This window comes from Globicephala melas, chromosome X (assembly GCF_963455315.2).
Source record: "Globicephala melas chromosome X, mGloMel1.2, whole genome shotgun sequence".
Classification (NCBI taxonomy): domain Eukaryota; kingdom Metazoa; phylum Chordata; class Mammalia; order Artiodactyla; family Delphinidae; genus Globicephala; species Globicephala melas.
The window spans coordinates 88,676,980-88,686,262 of NC_083335.1; positions in this window are offsets into that span (position 1 = coordinate 88,676,980).

The window sequence follows — 9,283 nt, forward strand, 5'->3', positions numbered from 1 at the left end:
TTGCTGAATGAGCACAAAATCTGATGCATTCTGGCTCCCTTAGCCACTATTCTCAGAAGAAAATAAGTATCCATAAATGAAGTCTGAAGAACCAGAAGGAAAACAAATAGCTCACAAACAATGGTTTCTGTGTCATTGACCGTCCAGTGATCCAGGGCCAATGGTACGCATGAGCATTTACAAGAATACTCATGGTGCTAGCATAGTGCTATATCCACTGCAGGCATCTCAACACTAACCCAGACTGGCAACTCAGTTTCCAAGGCAACCTTGACACCATGCTGTCTTGGTTCACCAGAGGTGATGGTGCACCCCACTGTTAGTACAGCCAACCTGTGGGAAATTAATTCACACACCATCATCTCTGGGATTAAATTTATATCTGTGGCTTTGGAACACAATGAAGCTAATACTATTAAACCTTGACCTTGATCTTAACCTTCATAGTGACAGAGCCAGCCAGTCCACTAAATTGGAAGTTCTCCCCATTCTGAAGGCAAATGTGAAATGGTAATTTGGACCATTACATGAAGAGAAATTTTGCTATAAAAAAAGAATTAAATTTACTACCTAAAGTTAAATGGTTATAGTTCTTAACCAATAATGAAAGTATTAACTGCTGGTCACATTTATAGCTATTCTTTCATGTCACTAATCGAAAAGCGAAAATAATACTTCTAGCCTTAAAATATCTCTTCCTGGCTTTGAAAACTCAATTTGCTTTGAGAGTCATATGTCCCAAACTCCAGTCTTTATTTCCTTACTACCAATTTGGGATTGGAGGGGGCAGTTATATGAGTCATTATGTTCCAAATTCTCTTGAAGCCATAGAAAGTGTTCCCTTCAAATTCTTTTATGTGGTCTATTGTCAAAGTTTCCCCCATGGCAAAAAGTAGAATATGCTTGGAACATTAGAGAATCATAGAATGGTGGCATTGGGAGGGCCATTAAAAAGCTTCCATTCTCCTCTCTTGCTAAATAGATGAGCAAATGTAGACCTGCAGAAATCCAGGAACTTGCCCAGAGTCACACACGTCATCTTGGCTTTGGAACTGGAACCCAGACTTCCTGCTCTCTGCAGCCATGGGTTCTTCCCTTCCCCTTGCCAGTGAAAGGAGCCCCGCTTTTCTCAGGATCTTGCATGCTGATTATGGTGAATGGGCTGGAAAAGAGTACAGTGAGAGAGAGTAAAATTTAATGGGGGCAGGGCTTCCCTGATGACGCAGTGGTTGAGAATCTGCCTGCCAATGCAGGGGACACGGGTTTGATCCCCTGGTCCAGGAAGATCCCACGTGCCGCGGAGCAGCTAAGCCCATGCACCACAACTACTGAACCTGCGCTCTAGAGCCCGTGAGCCACAACTACTGAGCCCACGAGCCACAACTACTGAAGCCCATGCGCCTAGAGCCCGTGCTCCGCAACAAGAGAAGCCACCGCAATGAGAAGCCCACGCACTGCAACGAAGAGTAGCCCCTGCTCACCACAACTAGAGAAAGCCCGCGCCCAGCAACGAAGACCCAAAGCAGCCAAAAATAAGTAAATAAATTTATTTTAGAAAAAAATTTAATGGGGGCATATCAAGGCTGAGAAGGAGGAAAAAGAGTTATAGTTTTCCTAAAGACCTAAAAATAGCCCTGGGAACTGAGAGAATTTAGACATTATTGGATATTAAGTTACTATGGAATTTGCATTATATCTTTCAAAAATTAAACATATTTAGCCTTATGTTAATGTCTACCCCTAAGGATTGAGAGAGAACCAAATGAAAACATTGATCATTTAAAAACACTACTCGTGGAATGCCTAAGGAATGTCTTCCCCATTTGCTCTGCATGAATAACGGGAAATTAAAATACCTTATAATCTCAGTAGCTTACATCTTAAAACTCTGTGTGATAATCCGCAATGGTGCAGGGCAAGCCTCTTGTAAACTGATCTTGCCCTCATAATTCATAAGCATTTAATAATAATGAGTTAATAGTATAGTGGAAAATGGAGAAGTTTATGGGCTGAACGGATTTTCTTGGGATCTCAGTTTCTCAGACCAATCACTTCGGTTTTATTCATGTAACCTCCTGAACTTTCCCCAGAAGTTTAGAATGAAGGACAAATCAACCACGCCTGGTCCTGAGGAAATAGCAGCTGGCTTTCTGCTAAACTCAAGTGTTTGCTAATCCACTCAACACATTATTTTGTATTAGGTAGAACAGGATGCCTACACATTATGACTGGGGAACTGTTTGAGGAAGTTGATTTCTTCTTTGTGACGTTGGAGAAATTAAGGTACAGATTTGCTTTTGGTCACTTCTTCAGGCCCCGCTGAAACATACACACTCGAGCAAGAGAGCTACCCAAGATGGCATGCCAAATGCCTGGGGGAAAGGGGTTTGGGAAGGCTTAGATGGGAAAGGGAAGCCATATCCTGCTTCTGCTGCCTTCTTCATGACCCCAGGGCAGAGCCACATCCTGGTAGACAGACAAGCCCATTCCCTTCCAGAGTTAGAATAATGGAGAGGTTTGGATCTGCGAAGAGAGGTTCTGCCCATAGCTGTATCATTACACCACAGGAGGACTATTTGCACATTGAAACAGGCATTACTAAGCCTGTTTCAGTGTGCTAACAGGTACCCAGCAACTACTTGCTGACGGACAATAGTTCATGAGAAAATGACATCATATGCCAACAAATCAATGTTTGCCCGCAAGTCTTCGCTATATTAATGAAATATTTTGGTATATTCTACCATAAATCTATGAAAACATGGGTAATTTCTTTAACTCAATTATGAATGTAATTCCAAATTTCTCATTGATTAAAGACACGCTGTGCCCTCAAATATTAATGCCGTCTTCTCACGTGGTAGACAGAACATTTAAAATCTGGCGACTATGGTGAACATGGACATGCATGCACCAGGGAAGGATTTGTTGCCTCAGCTGTCAATCCTTTCCAGGTCTGCCTCAGCTGCAGAGTCACCTTGCCCAAGGGCATACTCTTCCAGGGGTGGCTCTCACATTCAGTGACTGATATGTAGGTAGGGTAATAAGAGGCTGGCTATCTTAGTCTGATGAAAGACAATTCTAGCGGGCAATTCTCTCTCCAGAGCCATCCAACTGGGTTGGCCAAGGCGTGTCAGCTCTACCTCTCTTCCTGCCCGCACTTGCTTCCCTCCTTGTGTTCCACAGGTGCTGATCCCTAATAAATACCCTGCATCGCAAGTTCCATCTCAGCCTCTGACTCTTGGGAACCAAACCTGCAACAGTAACTTTTACATATTTTATTGACCTGTAAAAGGAAGCGATTACATCTACGCCATCTTGTCTTCTTAAGTGGCCAAGAATATTTAGGGTTCAAATCAATGTTTCTGCTTCCTCTAAATGCATAGCTTAAACATATGTACCAGCACCTACTATGTGTCAACTAGAATGCTAAATGCTGGAGATACTGTGGTGAAAAAGCCATAACTTTGATTTTCATATGTGCACAACCTAGAGAGGGTGAGAGATGACTATGATAAGTGCACTGGTGACATACAGAGATAACCCACAAAGCCGGCAATCTTGTGTGCTTGGTTTTAAGGTGGCCATTTTAAAAGTAAGGAGTTATGACTTTCTATAATAACATTATATTGGTACAGCACTTGCACAGACGGTATCTCATCCTTATGAGGTAAGTTAATTATTACAAAAATCTCAGGGATAAGAAACCAGAGGTTGTCTTCTGATCTTAAAGTCTGTGCTTTCTTTGCGATTCCCAAACACCTTCTTTTTCTTTTTTCTAAAGATTGAAGACAGAAGGAAAAGACCACCAAACCATCTTGTGTTGGTATCTGTCAGTTCTCATTAGTAAACTACGATTCCAGAATGCAAAGAGCTTGTCGACACAAAGCATACAGGGCCTTGACCCAATAGAACTTTAGAGAATGTACTATTCAAATACAAACTTCTGCAGAAAATAAATACGTTTCAAATTATATATGAAACCAAAGCTGTGCTTGTGAGTTTAAAACCCTTTTGTATTTGGCTGTCATCTTTTGAATAGCTTCAATATCCTAGTGTTACACATACATGGTAAATTAAATGGTTTATTGTAAAATTGTTCAGAGTTAGACATGGCTCCCTTGGAGCAGTTTGACTTGTGTGGCATGTCATTGTCATCATCATGGTTGCCCTCATCACTGTCGTCATCGGCATCATCATCATTTTTTTTTTTTTTTTTTTTTTTTGCGGTACGCGGGCCTCTCACTGTTGTGGCCTCTCCCATTGCGGCGGAGCACAGGCTCCGGATGCGCAGGCTCAGTGGCCATGGCTCACAGGCCCAGCCGCTCCGTGGCATGTGGGATCTTCCCAGACCGGGGCACGAACCCGTGTCCCCTGCATTGGCAGGCGGACTCTCAACCACTGCGCCACCAGGGAAGCCCCATCATCATCATTTTTAACCTTGATTAACAGAGTGTAATGAAGCAGGCATTGTGCTTAGCACTTTTCTCTGCTTTATCTCATTTAATCCTCCCAACAGACCTTGAGGTTAATATTATCCCCACTTCACAGATAGTATGAATAAATTCTTATGGTTTCTAATCACTCGGACTTTCTCTTTTGGTATCCTAGAATTCTTCATTATCTTCAAAATGATCACCAAACCTAATATTGCCATCATAATCGCAAAGTGTATATAAAGTAACTGTCCATGCATATGTGCAGTGGAAATAAACTTAAAGAGGCAAAGATCTTTCCTTCTAAGAGCTGACATTCCAAACCCTGCATATGTTTTGGGTTATTTATTTATTTATTTATTTATTTATTATTTTTGGCTGTGTTGGGTCTTCACTGCTGTGCGTGGGCTTTCTGTAGTTGCGGAGAGCAGGGGCTACTCTTCGTTGCACTACGTGGGCTTCTCACTGCGGTGGCTTCTCTTGTTGTGGAGCACGGACTCTAGGCGCATGGGCTTCAGTAGTTGGGGCTCGCGGGCTCTAGAGCGCAGGCTCAGTAGTTGTGGCACAAGGGCTTAATTGCTCCGCGGCATGTGGGATCTTCCTGGAGCAGGGCTCGAACCTGTGTCCCCTGCATTGGCAGTTGGATTCCTAACCACTGTGCCACCAGGGAAGCCCCCTGCATATGGTTTTAAGTAACTAAATTCTTAACAATGTGTCCTCTTCAATTTTGTTCTACACCAGCAGTGTGTTTTTTCTATAACACTACCATCCAATTATTTCCTCTTCACATAGCAACAGTATCCTTTGCCTGCCCTTATTAAACTACACAGCTTCATTTGTGATTCATGACTTTTTAGGTAACTGTCATTGGAAGAAGCCATGAGAAACCATAGCTAACGGAATCATTGGTCCGAAAAAGGAACATGGAAGGCATGTCATCCAACTCTCTTATTCTATAGATGTTTTTGATGTTGTGTCTCCTGACTTTTCAACCAATGCTCACGCCATTGGCCAGTGCTCTATTCTTGATTCTTCTTGCATGACAGTCTCTCATGAACCATGAAAATGAATTTTTCATTATTGTTGTTGAAACCAACATTCTAAGGCTTTCTTAATAACTGTTTGCCCACTTTTACCCGCTAATTCATAGTGCTCAACACACGTATCACTGCGTGTTAAGAGCATGAACTCTGGGGCCAGGCTGCCTGAATTCACACCCTTGCTCAGCTGTTTATTAGCCATGTGACTCCTGGGCAAGCTATTGGGCCTTTCTGTGCCTCGGATTTCCCATCTGTAAGATAGGATGAGTCTATGTATAGACTTCACGGTTCTATTATGAGGATTAAATGAGTTAATACATGATGTGTAGAAACCCAGAACCATGCCTGGCACTGAGTAGCACTCATGAGTATTAGCAACCATTTGCATTATGCATTCAGAGTTCAAACAAGTTGTAACTTCTCTAATAGAGCTTTGGTTAAGCCGAACATTATTCTTATCCATAATTTTCCCCAGCAAAAATTTATGCATTTTTAACATTTCTTGTTATATTACTATACGATAAAAAGTTTTCATTTTTAAGGTTATAGTACTAAATTGGTAGAAATAAATCAGAACTGGTTGTTATTTTACAACTTAATTTTCAGTTTGTGTATTCTGCCTTAAAATTACATTCATTCTAGTGACAGAAGACACTTATTAGATCATTTTATTTGCCCTCCTCCATGCATGAATCAGGCTTAGATGAAAACAACTAAAGCAATGAAATGTGCAAGTTTTAAAATATTTTTCTGGGAAATTAATTTATTCTAAAGTAATGTACAGCCTTCTCTTCCTCCCATCATTCAATTATGCTCAAAAACCCTGTCTTCTCTCCCCCTGCTTCACACCCCCCTTTAATAATAACTCTTGCAGCTGTGAGTTAACGAGCCTATTCTGAAGTATGTTCTGAGTAGTGGCCTGCTGGAAGAACTTCATGAAGGCACATTTTTGGTTAAATTTAAATTTAAATTTAAGGACACCAGAGAGTCAGGGACTATATGTTCCACCACAAGGAAGGGAGGATTATATTAAATAGTACAAATTAACGCATCCAAATCATTTATTCCTTACATTAATTTCTACTTTTCCAGAATAGTACAACTACGGATTATCACAATTTATACATTTTCCCAAAACAGCACGATTATTGATGAGCACAGCTTAATATATCTAAATCATCTATCTCTTGCATTAATTTCTATTTTGCCAAAACAGCAGTCATTTACCCAGAGCCAGAAACTTTTGTTGCAAATATTGGATTTGAGCAAAGAGTAGAATATCCAATTAAAATTGGAAAATTACAATTCTATATGACTGAAGCTGTAATGTGAGCCACGTAAATCATTTTTGTTTGTTTGGGGGTTTTTTGGCCACACCACATGGCATGCGGGATCTTAGTTCCCTGACCAGGGATCGAACCCACGCTCCCTGCATTGGAAGCGCAGAGTCTTAACCACTGGACCGCCAGGGAATTCCCCACATAAATCATTTTTAATTTCATAGTAGCCACACTAAAACAAATTTTTTAAACAGGTAAAATTAATTTTAACAACATATTTTACTCCATCGAATCTATCCCAAATATTATCGTTTCAACATGTAATCGATATGAAAATTTATTACTGAGATCATTCACATTCTTTTTGTCATACCAAGTCTTTGAAATCTGGTGCTTATTTTATAGTCACAGTGCATGTCAATTCCAACCATACATTATTTTGGAAATATATGTACTGAAATCCCTGTGAAAAAAAGGGCAAATATGGTGGACAAGTCTAAGGACAAGATCAAAGAGGTTGAGGCAACAAACTATGGTTGAACTGGTTTAGAATCTCACAAGCAATAGTTACTTGGACATTTAAGAGACTTTACTGTCCACATGGCTTTGCTCAACAATATCCTAGGAGTCAGGAAACCCAAATGCATTCCTGGCTCCACCACCAACCGTGTGATCCAGAGTGAGTCACGTTTTCCAATACTCAGTTTTGTAGATCAGATTATGAAGATCTCTTCCCATATCATGAATATCCTTTACACACACACACACACACACACACACACACACACAGAGCCTTGCTCTAACACTTACCTATTCTCAAGGTAAAGGAATTTCTAAACGGTCTGTTTCTGTTGTACTTTCACCACTGAGAAACCTGATATTTTTACTTGTTGAGTTTATCCATGTTTCCTTTTCTTCTTTTCAAGAGTTGTACATGGGTGATATTCTATATAAGTGATTAAAAATAGAAGTGAGCTCAACCTACTGTATAGCACAGGGACCTCTACCGGATACTCTGCAATGATCCATATGGGAAAAGAATCTAAAAAAGAGTGGATAGATGTATACGTATAAATGATTCACTTTGCTGTACAGCAGAAATTAACACAACATTGTAAATCAACTACAGTCCAATAAAAATTAATTTTAAAAAAGAAAAACATAGAAGTAAGCTCATTAAAATATTGCTTTGACCCAACTCGGAACAGAATGAATCGCTGATAATACATCATTCATTTTGAGAACTTTTTTTTAAAAAGGTTAAACATGTTACATTTCATGAAAAATGTATTACATTTTCATGATCCTTTCCTCCTAGCTCACTCTTCCTCTTTTCCCTTCTAACAAAGGCAGCAGATGGATGGGAAGGGATGGGGGTCGTTCGGTGGTGGGAGGGTGGGTCAGCCAACCCTTTGCTTTTGTGTATCGAGGCCTTGGCCATATGCCAGAGGTATCTGAGGAAAAAAGAGAGCGGAGCGATACAGGCTTTTAGGCAGAGTGCTCGTTTGTAATTAAGTTGCTTAGTTGCAGGGCCATCAAAGGAAAACTTCAAATACCCTGACAACAAAACCACCTGTGCTAAAAGCAGAAGCAAGATCGTGCAGGGGAAAGGCAGAGCCGATGGCAGACACTAAGGAAGCGCTGAGCAGAGAGGCCATTTTGAAAGACAAAAGCAAGAGCCTGGGCTGTGTGTCAGAGGAACCTGGTGGGCATTGTTAGATGTGAGACTCCGAATCTATTGCGGGGGCCCCGTGCTAATGCACGAGATCCTTAAGCCTTTCTTTGTTCACTGTGTTGCCTCAAACAGGAGAGTCTGATTTTAAAATAATAAGCCCATGACATCATTCGTGGAATACTTATGCTGCATCCAGTATTGGGCTAGACACGATGAGTACAATCTCTAATTTAATCCTCTCAACAACTTGGTTGTTAGGTGCATTTTACAGACAGGGAAACCAAAGCTTAGGGAGCTTGAGTGATTTGCCCTGAATCTCACAACCAGTAAGGGGCAGAGGCAAACTAACCACAGATTTCTGTCTACTGAGCTTAAGATTCTTTTTCTTTTTGCTCCGTATCCATTCTCTGTCCCCGCACACACCAAGGTTTGACCCTCAGAAGTCACGTTCGCATTGGAGGACTGTATCAGAGGGTCAGGATCTAAGGTCAATCTATTTTAAAAACCTCCTACCACTCAAGTCTTTTTAAGACCAGCTCCAATTTCTAATAGGTCCTTAGTAACTTCTAGGTAATCTGGGGACTCCAGCTTACCACCGGGGCCCTGGAAACTTCCCAAAGAAACTTTAAGTCAGACTTCACTTGGCTTTGAATACAAAGGATTTGGGTAAAACTCAGCCAATAGAGCTTCTGATAAACATGGCCTACTCTTGGGAAGGGGGGAGAGGGGTAAATTAGGAGTTTGGGATTAAAGTATACACACTACTGTATATAAAGCAGATAAATGACAAGGACCTACTGTACAGCACAGGGAACTCTGTTCCCTGAGATATTACTCAATATCTTGTAATAA